The sequence below is a fragment of the Polypterus senegalus genome, chromosome 1 (genome assembly GCF_016835505.1).
Source record: "Polypterus senegalus isolate Bchr_013 chromosome 1, ASM1683550v1, whole genome shotgun sequence".
NCBI classification, from domain to species: Eukaryota; Metazoa; Chordata; class Cladistia; order Polypteriformes; family Polypteridae; genus Polypterus; species Polypterus senegalus.
In genome coordinates this window covers 278,808,528-278,824,026 of record NC_053154.1, presented here as the reverse complement: position 1 = coordinate 278,824,026, position 15,499 = coordinate 278,808,528, and the positions used below count along the sequence as shown (strand labels likewise).

The 15,499-nt window shown below is 38.1% G+C and overlaps 1 protein-coding gene across 3 annotated transcripts in view; it reads left to right on the top strand.

The window, feature by feature from the left end:
* The window catches only part of armh3 (armadillo like helical domain containing 3), a 196,803-nt gene that overhangs the window by 11,750 nt on the left and 169,554 nt on the right, over nucleotides 1-15,499 (top strand). Inside the window, exon 1 of one of the 3 annotated variants that reach the window (XM_039775140.1) lies at nucleotides 3,918-4,110. The exons of the other annotated variants lie outside the window; for them this stretch is intronic. The gene's annotated coding sequence lies outside the window, so the exon portion shown is untranslated. Of the gene's footprint in view, nucleotides 1-3,917; nucleotides 4,111-15,499 lie in introns of those variants that run through there. 3 annotated transcript variants of the gene reach the window in all.

Below are 15,499 nucleotides of genomic sequence, written 5' to 3'. Positions count from 1 at the left end.
TTACCTTCTTTCCATAGTGTACCCTGCTGCATTCTCTTCCCCAGATACTCTGTGGTCGAGTTCTAATGCTCACAAGCCCATTATAGGCACTTTCAGTGGTGGACAGGGTAGGCATGGGCACTCTGACCAGTCTGTGGATACGCAATGCCATATGCCGCAAGCTGTGATACCTATGTGCACTGACACCTTGCTCTCATGGTCAGCATTACATTTTTCAGAAATTTATGTCATAGTGGATCTCTGTTGTATCAGTCCAGATGGGCTAGCCTTTGCTTCCTATGTGGCTGATTGGTGTATCTCCTAGTGTAATGTATTGTTGGAGGGGTTGTTAAGCCATTTATGACTTTGTATGACAAAAGCACAATTTAAGATTCCTCTTTAAGCTTAATGGGAAGTCATTTTAGAACTGGAGTTACTGTATACATGTATGCCCAAAGTTCTTAAGGCCTCCCAGCCTGCATAACCTAGCAGACTTTCTAAAAGTCAGTGCTTGAAGCTTTCCAGGCAAGGTACCACACATTACCTCCTACTTCTGGGTACTTGTGTCTTACCTGTAATTAAATGTATGTTTACATACACACACAAAATCGGGATAATATAAGAACCTCTGTTAAAACAGAAACCTGGTTTACATGTGCAAGCACAGCTCTGAAGTTCCCCTTTGGTCAAATGCTCTGACCTTATTAAACTGAGCAAAAAAGAGTTAAACACCATCATCGGCCACTGTGAATCCAAAAACAAGCATGAAGCCTGTGATGAATTTCTTGTGTTTTATAAATACGTTTACTCTTTTGTGCTTTTCACATCCTTGACCTGAGCCACTAATGATGTACGATATGAACACTGGCCACTGCTTCACCCAATCATACTGTTTCATCATATTTATGGCAAATAGCGGGTTTAAACTAAATTGATACTTTATTAACAGGTTTTTTGTTACCTGATTGCAAGCAACAAATGCTTTTCTGCATAGCTGTGCGATTGAGCTGTGCAAAGCAGCCACAAGCCAGGATGGAGATGGAGATGGAGGTGGTGCAGAGCTACAAGTACCTGGGGGTCCATATGAACAGCACACTGGACTTGTCTGACAATACAATGGTGCTGTATAAGAAGGGCCAGTGCAGACTGTACTTCCTGAGGAGACTCTGATCTTTTGATGTGTGCAGTCAAGTGGCTATAAAATCTTTTATCAGTCCGTTTGTAGCCAGTGCATTGCTGTATGCTGTGATCCACTGGGTAAGAAACTTGAGTTCAGTTGATGAAAAACATTGAAGAAATTTATTAGAAAAGACAGCTACATCAGAGGACTGACTTTGAACACTATGAATGCTGTTGTGGAAAAGAGGATGGTGGCAAACTTGGATGCCATCATGCACAATTCTGCTCATTTATTCTGGGGGTGTGTTCTTGTAGTATTTTTAGTCACGGGCTCATACCTCCATTGTGTAAGTAGAAGCACTTCACTCTAGCCAGAAGCTATAGGAGGATAGTACAGACTTCAATTTACTAATTATTTTAGCATAATATTTATTGTATGGTCTGTTTTTTTATAGTCCTTTGAGTCAATATTTTATTATTTTACTATGGTATGCATTTGAATTTCCCCTTAGGAAATAATAAAGTACAGTGGTCATAGAAAAGAATCACCCCCTTTGAAATATTCCCATTTTTTTTTGCTTTACAGCCTTAAATGAAAACACACAAACCAATATTTTTTCCAGCTTTACTTACTCAATGCAATCTTTAACATCCAAGTGAAAGATATCACAGCTACAGTTAAAAAGAATTTTAAAAAATAAAAAACAAGAAATACTGAGATTAATAAAGGATCACCCCCCTCCTAAACAATATTTGTAAACTCAATCAGGTGTAAGTAAGCACCATTTCCATTGCAGACAATGGTTACTGGCTTTCTTCCACCTATGATCAATTGTAATAAGTGTGATTAGTGAAGCATAAAAACAGCTGTTTCCTGGAGCATTCCCTTGCTTGGTAGTGCAACTGCAACTGATTATGGCTGGCAAGCCACTTTCAAAAGATCGAGGGATAGAGTTGTGGACAGACATAAGGCAGGAGATGGATACAAAAAAATCTCAAAGCTTTATCAATCCCAAGGAGCACAGTAAAGTCCATAATGAAGAAGTGGCAAGTGTTTGGTACTACTAGGACCCTCCCTGGATCTGGCCGTCCCTCCAAACTAGATGGAAGAGCAAGGTGGAAACTGGTAAAGAGAGGCTACCAATATTGCGGGTTGGATAATGGATGGATGGAAAGATTTGAAGATAGCAGTCCACCAATGCTAACCATCCAATCTGACCGAACTTGAACAGTTCTTTAAAAAAGAGTCGGCAAATATTGCTCAATCTAGATGTGCAAAGCTGATAGAGAAGTATCCCAACAGACTCAATAAAGCAAAAAGTGGTCCAACAAAATATTGACATTGGGGTGCGATCCTTTGTTAATCTCAGTGTGTCTTGTTTTTAATTTTTTATAATGCTTCTGAACTGTAGTTGTGATATCTTTCACTTGGATGTTATAGATTGAATTGAGTAAGCAAAGCTGTGAAGAATTTTTTTGTGTGTTTTCATTTAAGGCTGTAAAGGAAAAAAAAGGGAATATTTCAAAGGGGGTGATTCTTTTCTATACACAATGTATATCTAATATAACAGAATTTATATTTCCAAAAATACAATATAAAAGTTAATTGCATGAAAGAAAATATAAACTTATTTAGACCTATTGGTCTGTAAGGCTCCAGCTATTGGCTAGCGTGTCTCCCTGTGAAAAGGTGCTTTTCAAAATAAAGTCTGTTGCCTAATGCAGCCTGTTGCTCATACTGTGTCCACCATGGACCACGTCACATCACCTGTCTGTGGACACGGCCGTTGTGTGGGGTGAGGCGACGAGTTGATCGCCTCAGCCGAAACTATCATCAGGGCAGCATTTTCTTGTACCAGTATCGTTTTAACACTACTTAATAAGAACAGAAAAAATAACAGTTATTCACCTTAATTGTAAAAATTACACATACACACCTGTTCCTTATTTACATGCAACCTTCAAAAATGTAAAATTACGCACAACAGACATCACAGCCTTCTCCACATTGCAAACTCCTGGGAAGTAAATTGAGTGTGCACTTCAAAGCTCATGTCACAAGTGTGCGCTTGACATTGTCGTCAGTCTAGATTTCCACAAGGAAAAACATTTTATTTTTTTCAGAATTATCTATCTATCCATATATATAGTTTGTTCTATTTTGTCTGATATTACGAGGATACACTGTGTTGTGGAAGTACTGTTTTACGAAACCTGTACTGCAATACATATTAACGTGGACTAAATGTACCATTTCATGGGGGGCAAAAATATGGTTTGCCTCAGGCAACTTTATTTAGCAGAACGGCTCTTCCTGCGGATACAATCACACTGTACCTGTAAGGCGTTTTGAAAAAAGTGCTACATTAAGTAATGTTGGCATGAACACATAAGTCCATATTATAAACACTACTCTCCTAAGGAAGTCAGTATTTTTTTTTTTTTTGCCATGTGTCAAATCCTAAACTTAAAGAAGAAATTGTTTTATAGATGTAGAGTTTATTTTTTGGGGAGAAGGAGATTTATTTGCGAGGCCAGTATCCGTACGAACACTGAAAGCACTATAATCCAAAAATCAGTTTTTCCACCGCGCTGTCCTGGATTTAATTCCCGGCCATGTGCATTTTCGATATTCTCGGTGTGTCAATCACTGTTTTCTCCTGGTATCAAAGTTTCCTACCACCTCAAAAAGACTTACTAATGAAGATTTCCAAATTGTCACGGTGAGTGTGAACGTGTCCAGTGGTGACTGACGTCCCATCCGCCGCTGATTCCCATCCTTTGGGCGGACACTGCCCGGACAAGCACCTCCCTCGTCCTGTTGTGGATTAGGTAAATTCGGAAATGAATGAATGAAAAGAAAAAGAAAAATTGAGCGTGACACTTCGGGCCTTAGGACCCAGCTGGCTTCCGCGGAGGTGCGCGGGTTGGCCCGGACTGTCGAGTCCACAGAATTGTTGTTTTCTCCAAAGCCAAGAGGGGATGGATTCGTAGAGGAGCACAGCAGAGCAGGTAGGATTGGCCGGCTGGAGCCTGCTGTCTTGCAAATCTTCGGCTCCTACAAATTTGTCAGCGGGTTATCCGAGTCCGGTTTGGCGCTGACAGACCTACTAAGTACAGTGACACTCCCCTCCTCGCTCCGCACACTTAGATTTACAGCAGATAATGACGTCTGCTAGAGAGAGGCGAGCTGACGTGAAGCAATTAAGAGCTTGTTCTTTAAAAGCATCTTCTCTGTGCAGACTGAGGCAGTTATGCAGACATGGCAGCAATATTCTGCCGCGGTTAACAATAATCAGATTTAGTTTAATGTGAGTCAGTAATACGTTACAATCTGAAAAAACTGGTATCGGTCTTCACAAGTCCCCCGATGTTTAGTGAGGGCTGGCCCGCTGTTGAGTTAGGAAAGTTCGCTGAAGTACAGGCATGTGTAGGCCGCATGGAACCGGCGGGCTGTTGATCGAGGATTTCATCAAGCTGAGCGGGCAGATCATACAACACTGGCGACTCACAGTAACATGACGGTGTGAGTGGCACTGCTTGTCCATCCATCTCGTGAATCCCGTTTTTCAATAAAAACACTTGGTCAGGAACTGTCCTGCTAGCCGTGGGTATGTGAGAGGAATTTAGTCCAAAACGGCATGCCAGTTCTCGGCTGGGCACAAAGTCATATTGCGCCACTTTGATTGGTGTTTTATGTAGTGTTCTTTTATAAAAACTTTTTTAACTTTTTTTTATAATTTCTTTTGTGTTTTTAGCCGTTGGCATTAGGTAAACGAAACATTTTTCAGCTACCTTAACATTTGTTGACTCACGACATATGGTGCAGTCTGCGATGGGACAGATAATTCAAATATAGGGCTATGCTTTGGTTAAACTTAATTTGGAGACAGCAGGGAGGGTAGTCGCACTGGTCATGAAAAGGTCTTGTCAGCAGAGAATCTTTGAAACGCGTGATGACCATGAGACAGTTAACCAATTTGTAGAAATTAGACGAAAGGGATGTAAATTTGTATAGTGGTCATTGTCTAAATATACACTAAGAAAGTATCCTAGAATACAAGTCATTGGATTTTACTTAAAGTGTATTAGGAAAAGCACTTCAAGGAAAGGGGTCAAAAGAAGGGTAATTGATAAAATGTACTTGAGTGTAAAAACTTCAGTCTTCCCTTGAATATTTTTGATGTGTTTTTGAGTATGCAGATATAAGCAGGCTTCCCAAAAAGAGCTTTGCATGGTCATTATTGTCATGTTGTGTACAGAGTACAGTGAAATTCTTAGTTGATTTTGATAGCATTCAAAACTTTGGCAATGTCTACCACTCTTATTCAGACTCTTCCGTCTGCCTTACCTAAAACATCTCGGAGCACATTTTTGTCATTATAGGGTCATATTGGTGTTTGCCACTTATCTCTGTTCTGATTAGAACTAATTCAGAATGCTGCCGCCAGAATATTGACTGGCAATAAAAAATGCCGTCACATTTCACCCATGTTATCTTCTCTTCATTGGTTCACTGTGAAATACAGGTGGATTTTAAGATTGTGTTTGTGTTCAAAGCCTTACAGCCTATCTTGCTGATCTCCTCTTTCCCGACGTATCCTCCAGGTCTCCCTGTTCTTCTAATCAATTATTAGTGTCTGTTCTATGTTTGAGCTTTAGTTTTTTCAGATAATGCAACAATTCTTCCACAAAATGTATGACATTACAAAATGATTGGTATTAACATGTATTTTCATTTATTTGCATTGGAAGAAACCACAAAAACCTTGGAAAAAAACTCCAATCTAATCTTATTTCACACAGAACCCCAAAGCAGAGATTGACAGAATTACTGGCACTTTTGATAAGTTGTAAGAAATGATTGGATTCCAAGAAGTTAATCCTGCGGTATTTTTTATTTAAAATCACCTGTGACAAGTTACTTTGCTGGTAATTTAAAAGTTAAATATTGTGATTTGACTTGTGGTTTGTGTGTGTGTACCATAAACAATTAGTTACAAATCCATGTCCAGAGACCTTCATGTTCTTGTATCTGTGGTACGCAACAAGAAGTTTAAGGTCCATGACACGGTAGCCAGCCTTCCTGGATGTGGACGGAAGCAAAACATTTCTGAAAGAATGCAGTGAAGGATTACAAGAATGGAGAAAAAAGAAACTCTTGTCACCTACCAAACAGATCCAAGCTGACCCTCAGACATAAAGTATAACAGTGTCAACTTGCACTGTCTGTTTCTGTCTCATTGAAAGGAATTTTAGATCAGAAGCCCTGGGAGGACTCTTCTTCTCACACAGAGACATAAAAAATCCAGACTGCAGTTTGCTAAAACATACTTGAACAAGCCAAAATATTTCTTTGAGAATGTACTTTAAGCAGGCATGGCCAAATTAGTGTTTTTTGCTAAAGCACACTATCTTTTTTGCTTACAGGACAAAAAAAAATTAAGCCTTCAGAAAAGAACAGTGGTCCCTGCTGTCAAACACGTAGGTGGATCACTAATGTTTTGGGGTTGCTTTGCTGCTTCAGACATGGGGTACCTTGAAACTGTTCATGGTATCATAAAATCTGAAGATTACCAAGGAATTTTGAACTGCAGTGTAGGACTCAGTGTCGTAAAGCTTGGTCATGGTTTTTCAGCATGACAGTGATCCAAAGTACACTTTAAAAAGCATTTAGAAATGGATTCAAATCAAGTGGTCATGATCAAAATCTAATGGTACACTTGTGGGGAGATTTGAAAAAAGCTATTGGGAGAAGACAGCCATCAAGTCCGGGAGACATGGAACATTTTACAAAAAAAGAGTGGTCAAATATTCCAGTAGAATGGTGCAAGAAACTCAGGCATAGCTACATGAAGTACTTGACTGCAGTTATCCTATCCAGCCAGTGATTTTGTCTGTACTCTTACTGTGTGAAATATTTTTTCCCTTAAGTTTATTTGTGTTCTTAGAATGCAAATAAATAATATACATATGATAAAAGTTATGACATAACAATATGATGTACTGGAAAAATTGTTGCATTATCTTAAAAAAAACTGCAGAAGTGCCAATATTTCATTTGCCTTTGTTTTTTTTTTTTTTGTTATTTTATTCTAATGTGTTCTGTTTATATTGTTACTCCTTTTTCTTATCCTTTTTTGATTTTATTGTTCTAAAGCACTTTGGTCAACTTTTAGTTGTTTTAAAAGTGCTATATAAGTACATTTGACTTGACTAATATTATTTTGCCAGCTCCTTTTAAAAATTGCATTTTTAGATAATGTCAGGATTCCTGTTAAATAACCACAGGTGCTCTAACTGATAGATGGAATATCAAAGGCCCATATGAGACTCGTCTAACCAGGCCCAGCCCAATTCTGGTCATCCATAATAGAACTTGAATTGTTGTACATGAGGTTTACTGGTAGTGGCATCACTGGAGGCTATGCCAGGGGAAAAGTGTGATTAGCCATTAGTGGTGGTCAAGTAACCAAAAGATTGATGGAAGGAGGAAAAAAAAAATCTCCCCTCAAGTGGTGGGAAGGATGTTGAGGAAGTCCAGAAGCAAGGACTGAGCTGCCTCAGCTAGCAGCAGTGGGTTAAAGTTGCCAGTTTTGAGCTTGTGCGGTATAATGGTTTGAGCTCTAAAAATGTGGTCATAATTAACAGCAGATTTATATTTACAATAGTGAGAAATTATCGCTAGAAAAATGAATTATTGAGTAGGACTGTCAAATTATACCAAAATTTGGGTTCAAATATATTAAAAACATGGAAGTATTCAACTATTTTTGAACGCAGGTTAAAAGCTCAAGTGCTGTTTCATACAAATTTGTATTTTACATGCCTTTGTACACTTTGCTATTATTTGTGCTTGTTTACTTGCAGTGCGTCACGTGGACCACTTGTGACTGACACTCCTCCACCAAAAATGACTTTCTTTGCATGGAAAGTGACATGATCAGAGAGAAAAGTGGAACGGAGACACTTCACCTGCCTGTAATACATATTTGAAACACATACAAAATCGCTCACAATCACTTAAAGATGTTAAACGCATTAGTTATTTTTGACGCCGCACCTCACTGCATCATCTAGTCCTCCGGTCCACTTTGTGCATTTCTGCTGGGGCAAAAGTTGTGAAGTCCGTATACATCTGTATTTTATGTCACAGTGAGTCAATTTGCATTTCACAAAAAGAGTTAATGAAAGTAATAAATGTTGCATTGTAATGATTTTGTCTTCTTATTTTTTTATTTGGCATACCCTTTCATCAACAGCACCTTATACAATTATGTTACAGGTTTTAAAAAAAAAAATAAAAAGCAAAATTTTAAATACAAATTAAAAAGAAGCATAGGTTATTGTTTTAAAAAACAAAATAAAACCAGGTTGTGGAAGGCAGATCTAGTGTGCAGAATAGCCAGATTTGATATGTTAGCAGAGTGGGGTGTTGGTAATCAAAGAATAAGTAGAAGTAAGCTAAACTGATTTCCCCTTTAAAAATTAAGCAAAAATATAACCCATGTAACTTTAAATTTTCATTTCACTTTTGTTTTAGGAATATGTATCAAGCCAGCAGCCTTGAAATGACACATGTTTGTTGAGGTAGCTAAGTATGCTTTCTTGACACTGAAAATGCTGTTTAAAATAGCACGTCAAGATGTCTGGAGGTGCATGAGAGAGAAGCGAGTACCACTGAAGTATGTGAGGAATTTTCAGGATATGTGTCAGCGAGTGAGGACTCCTGTTAAAAGCAGTGTTGGGGTATCAGACAAGATCCCAGTTAGAGTAGGTCTGCACCAGGGATCTTCTTTAAGCCCTTACCTCTTTAATCTGGTTATGAATGTGTTAAGTCATGGGATAAAGGACCAGTCCCTCTGGTGCATGCTTTTTCATGATGACATTGTGTTCTGTAGTACCAGAAAAGAGGGAGTGGAAAAGGGCTTTGGAAGTTAGATAATTAAAGATACAGGTGCATCTCAATAAATTAGAATATCATGGAATTTATTTCACTAATTCAATTCAAAAAGTGAAATTCCTATAGATTCATTCGTTATATAGATTCATTACACACAGAGTGATATATTTCAAGTCTTTATTTCTTTTCATTTTGCTGATTATGGCATATAGCTGATTAAAGCCCAATATTCAGTATCTCAGAAAATTGAATATTGTGAAAAAGTTCAATATTGTAAACTCATGGTGTCACACTCAGCTAATTAGCTCAAAACACCTGCAAAAGTGTCCTGAGCCTTTAAATGGTCACACAAGGTCTGGAGGGTAAGCACCAAAAAGGTCATTGCTAAAGAAGCTGGCTGTTCACAGAGTGCTGTATCCAAGCATATTATTGGAAAGTTGAGTGGAAGGAAAAATGTGGCAGAAAAAAGGGATAACCACAGCCTTGAGAGGATTGTGAAGCAGAGCCCATTCAAGAATTTGGGGGAGATTCACAAGGAGTGGACTGTGGCTGGAGTCCATGCTTCAAGAGCCACCACATATAGACGTATCCGGGACATGGGTTACAACATTCCTTTTGTCAAGCCACTCCTGAACTAAAGACAACGTCAGAAGCGTTTTACCTGGGCTAAGGAGAAAATGGACTGGACTGTTGCTCAGTGGTCCAAAGTGCTCTTTTCAGATGAAAGTAAATTTTGCATTTCATTTGGAAATCAAGGTCCCAGAGTCTGGAGAAAGAGTGAAGAGGCACAGAATCCACATTGCTTGAGGTCCAGTGTGAAGTTTCCATAGTCAGTGATGATTTGGGGAGCCATGTCATCTGCTGGTGTTGGTCCACTGTATTTTATCAAGTCCAAAGTCAGCACAGCTGTGTACCAGGAAATTTTAGATCACTTCATGCTTTCCTCTTCTGACAAGCTTTATGGAGATGCTGATTTCATTTTCCAGCAGGACTTGGCACCTGGCCACACTTCCAAAAGTACCAATACCTGGTTTAATGACCATGATATCACTGTGCTTGATTGTCCAGCAAACTCACCTGACCTAAACTCTATGGGGTGTTGTCAAGAGGAAGATGAGAGACCACAGACCCAACAATTCAGATGAGCTGAAGGCCGCTATCAAAGCATCCTGAGCTTCCATAACACCTCAGCAGTTCCTCAGGGTGATCGCCTCCATGCCACGCCACATTGATGCAGTAACTTGGCCAAGTATTGAGTGCGAATATTGACATACGTTTCAGTAGGCCAACATTTCTGTATTAAAAATATTTTTTTTTATTGGTTTTAATTTTCTGAGACACTGAATTTTGAGTTTTCATTACCTGTAAGACATAATCAGCCAAATGAAAAGAAATAAACGCTTGAAATAATATCACTCTGTGTGTAATGAATCTATATAATGAGTTAGACTTTTTGAATTGAATTACTGAAATAAATCAACTTTTTGATGATATTCTAATTTATTGAAATGTACCTGTATACCGGAAGAAGACAATATATGAGTTTTAATTACAATTAGGTTTCAGAACATAGCCTGCAGGGAAAGCAGAAAACTAGTGCATAAATTTAAATATGTAGGATCATTGGTAGCCCAAGATGGAAAAGAGGGTGCAGAAATAACAAATGGAGTGCAGTGTGGATGGAACATTTGGAAGATGGTATCATAGTGGCTGTATTGTGTGATTGAAAGTTAAAGGTACGATTTGTAAGGCAGTGGTAAGATCAGCAATGACAAATGGAACCGAGACATGAGCCGTAAAGAGAGTGCAGGAGAAGTAGTTACATGTGGCAGAATTGAGTGCTGAGATGGATGTAAGTTACATAAAAAAGACAGAATAACAAATGAGACAATCAGAGGTACGACACTAGTGGAATAGATATCTAAGAAAATACAGGAAGGTAAATTAAAGTGGTATGGGCATGTGATGATTTGTGAATTTCCCCTTGGGGATTAATAAAGTATGTGTCTGTCTGTGTCAGTCAGTCATATGGTGACTTTATCTGTCTGTCTATCTATCTATCTGTTATATAGTGACTTTGTCTGTATGTCTGTCATATAGTGTCTATCTGTCTGTCTATCTATCTGTCTGTTATATAGTGACTTTGTCTGTCTCTCTGTCTGTCATATAGTGACTTTGTCTGTCTCTCTGTCTGTCATATATTGACTCTATCTATCTATCTATCTATCTATCTATCTATCTATCTATCTATCTATCTATCTATCTATCTATCTATCTATCTATCTATCTATCTATCTATCTATCTATCTATCTATCTATCTATCTATCTATCTATCTATCTATCTATCTATCGTATAAAGTAATGTAAGATCTGAAGGAAAACTTTTTGTCAGGGAAGGAGGTGTAGTATCATCCTGCATAAAAGTGGGAAACAATAAAAGAAGAAGAAAATGGTGATTTTAAAGCTGATATAGTAATAAATGGAAAATCTGAAAAGTTGGCAGTTATTTCCATTTATGTTTAATGAGAAATGAAACCAGCTTTTGTTTATTGTGATGAATGCTTAATGGTTTTAAAACACCAAATCATGAATCTCAGGTTTAAGAGTGAAACAGGATCAGAAACAAAATGATACATATTGGGTGCTGGAGAAGGCGTTAGAATGGTATGTTAGCACACCCTTTAACCAAAAAGGAGAGTAGTGTGGCAAATAAAATATATCTGTTTTGTGGACGTGTTCATCAAAACACATGCAAAATACAAAAGTATTGCAGCACAGAGCAACTGGAATAACATGATGTCAAAATTAGTGTGAGGTAATGTTTTGTCTTGGTAGAGTAATGTATTACTTTACTTTCCTCTTTTGTATTATTAATATGTAGCCTTTGTCAGAATGCCTCAAATCTTACAGACTTACCACTGTTTATAACGTATTGTACCATATAACTCCCACCTTCCCTTCTACATCTATAACCTCAGGCAATTAGGTGTAGTAAAAGACAAGCAGGAATTAAGTTACAATTTAAATAATGTAGTATTGATAGTATTCATCTATACTAATAAAAGCCCTCACTGACTGACTGACTCACTCACTGACTCATCACTAATTCTCCAACTTCCCGTGTAGGTAGAAGGCTGGCCCCATCTTCACGAAATTTGGTAGGTGACTTCCCTGCGCTAACCAAAACTGATATATGTACTTATTTTGGTGATATGACGCCACTGTCGGCCGCCATATTTAATTTTCCAAACGTCACTAATTCTCCAACTTCCCGTGTAGGTAGAAGGCTGAAATTTGGCAGGCCCATTCCTTACAGCTTACTTACAAAAGTTAAGCAGGTTTCATTTCAAAATTCTACGCGTAACGGTCATAACGGTCAACAACGTACGGCATGTTGAACTTTTTTATTTATGGCCCCATCTTCTCGAAATTTGGTAGGCGGCTTCCCTGAGCTAACCGAAACCAATGTACGTACTTATTTCGGTGGTATGATGCCACTGTCAGCCGCCATATTGAACTTTTCAACAGTCTTTGTTACTTGTGGCCCCATCTTCAAGAAATTTGGTACACGGGTTCCCAACGCTAACTGAATCCTACTTGCGTACATATATAGGTCCATAGCCTGCAGCTCGGTCGCCGTGTGAGGCGGCATTGGGTCCCCCATCCCAACGCCTCCCACGTTGTTGGCTGCCTGCCTATATAAGGCCGTCCGTCGCTCCGGTCTCTATACTCCCTTCCTTGCTTCGCCACGGGATTCACGTCTCCCTACTGATAACTACAGCTTTTTTGTTTAATCCATGGCTTCTCTGCTGTTTTATTGTTTGTTTATTACAATTATAGTTATTGTGTAAGTATTTTACACTTACTTTACATTGCTCAGGTACCCATTTCCTTTATCATTCCAACCCCCATTACCATGTCTATCGAGATGATCATATTGCACGGCCATATCAGGCTCACTCTTGATATCCGGAGGAACATTCTGTCTTATGTATTGAATGACTGGGACAGGTTCAAGGAGTGGACTGATGATGGTACAGGAGATAATTATACTACACAGGAGCACTAGAAGAGTGAAATGCTTAAGCCCTTCACCTATGGTTCTGCATGTGAGTTGATGGCTGCCACTGAATTGTTCGGTTGTTGCTTTCAAGTGTACCGAAATGGCCAAATATTTTACACCTTTCGACAACCGCCAATGCCTCTTAAACATCTTAGATTCACAGGTGATGATTTCAGTAGTGCACACTTTGATGTTTATGAATGTTTAAACTCTCAAAAGCTGGATGTGATTTTATCGATGAAACCGGTTATGTGCTTACAACACTTGACAGATGTCAAATGTCACTTCAACACAACAAATCCTGCAAATACTGTCGTAATTGAAACAAACCATGAAACTCAAACCGATTATGACAGCAGCAATCCAAGCTGTGAGATTTGAAACAAGGTTACTGTTCACATGGCCAACTGTAAGTTACATGCTCAAGAATAAGCTCAGCGCACAGCTTGGTCATGTTACAACCGGAGGGCCGAACTGACAACATGGTATACAAAGAGATCCTTAACAAATAATTATTGGCATATTTTCCCTCAGTTTAAAAAGGTTTAATTTTCTTCTTAATAAAAATTTTAATGCAGTACTTTGGCGCTGCAAAGTGTGAGTATTTTGCTAGTAAATAATAATATGCAAAGTACATTTGAATATTGGCAGCCATACAACCTGATAAATGCTGATGTGTAGTTTCAGGCAGCACACAGACTTGTTAGTTATTTAAAATGTCTCTAGTTAAGTCCTCATTTTTGGTCAGCTTTCTTCAGAACAGATTGCATGCCTGTCTCAGTATGGCTGCCGAGCTATGCTTTTCATTGTGTTTTCCTTTTCAGTTCATGGTATGAGATGCTCCTTTATCAGTTGGTGTGTGAGAAAGAGAGGGAGGGGTAAAGCAAGCAAATTTATAGATTCTCTGTCCAACCCCTACAGCCAATAGGGCATCATGATACTTAAAGGCTTCTGATACAAACCAATTCCAAACAGCCATACATCAGACCAGTGGAGCATAAAACTTGTTTAAGGCACTTCCACTAACCCTGTCGTAAAATTACAAAGACTCATTCCTAAAAGTGGGGAAGGGGTTCTTAACCATCAAACCATTGCTGTAATTTTCACTAATGTAACACTAATATTACATAGCTTTGTCTAAGTTACAAATAAAGACATACAAAATATTTATCAACTTGTATGCAAAATTTCATACCAAAACAGGTTAAAAAAAACATTAAAAGGACTGCGCTTTTACAATTGAAAATCAGTGCTGGCCTTCAAAAAAATATATAGATTTTAACATTTTGAACACTGATAATTATTCTGACAATTCTGTTATAGAGTAACTGTGATGTCCTGTCAAAAGAATGAGCAGTCTCTTGAGTTTAGATACTGAAATCTCCACGGGCTGAGAAACTGTTATCCTTAATAAATTGAAATTACCATGTTCTGAATTTTTTTCAAAATTTGGCAAAACTTCATTATGTAATCGTGAAGTAAGCATGTCAGGCCTTTGCTAAACCTTTTTATTTTTTTATTTTATTGTTGTATTTTTTCAGTAAAACCACTTTAGATGTAGCTCTTATTGCAAGCTCTCAGAGTCAAATGGACAATGAGTGTTATTTTTCATGTATTGTCTTTGGAACATACTTTTGTACTTGCTATGATTTTTTTTTTTAAATTGTATTGTGTTTTGTTATTGGCTTTTATCTCTTAAATAAAAAGTCACCTTTTAATCAAGGTATTTTTTTGCCAAATTTGTTCGTGTGTCTCCCTTCATTTGATTACTCGATCAGTTTGTGAGCACCCCTTCAGGGCACTTTGTAATACAAGTACTAAACAGCTCAGAGACACATGGTTTATCATATGGCTGTTTCTCCACCTCCTTAGTTTCTAAAGCCATCTATCTGTTTTATTAAATAAAGACTTTTGTGGAAAGAACAAAAGTAATGTTTTTGTTTCCAACAACTTTTATGAAGTTAAATAGACAATTCACCTTTTTTGGTATATTGACTTGTAATAAACCAGATATGTCTTATAATGGGCTTCTTTGTTGATAATGAAACACTGCCACTTTTAAGTGCAAATGTGGACTTGGATGAATGGTGCAAACTTGGAATTTATAGTAGACATCGTCCCAAGTGATGCTGTCTTGCCTTTTTCATGGAGGGCAGATGGTCATGTTTAAATTCAAGCGTCAGTAAGTATTGGAGCTACCAAGACATTATCCCATCAGAGGTGTACCTTTAAATACAGTCCTCAAAGATATCAAGCTGCACATAGTTGATAGTTGGCTTGTTTGGAAGCATGTTACTGACTCCATTCATAATGAGCTATATTTGTCCATTATTAAAGATGTTATTTTTCAGACATGTTCTATCTCATAAGTGGTAACTGATAAACTAGTAGTGTTGAGAGATCAAAAATATGTTCTTCAAAATGATCAGTTTTA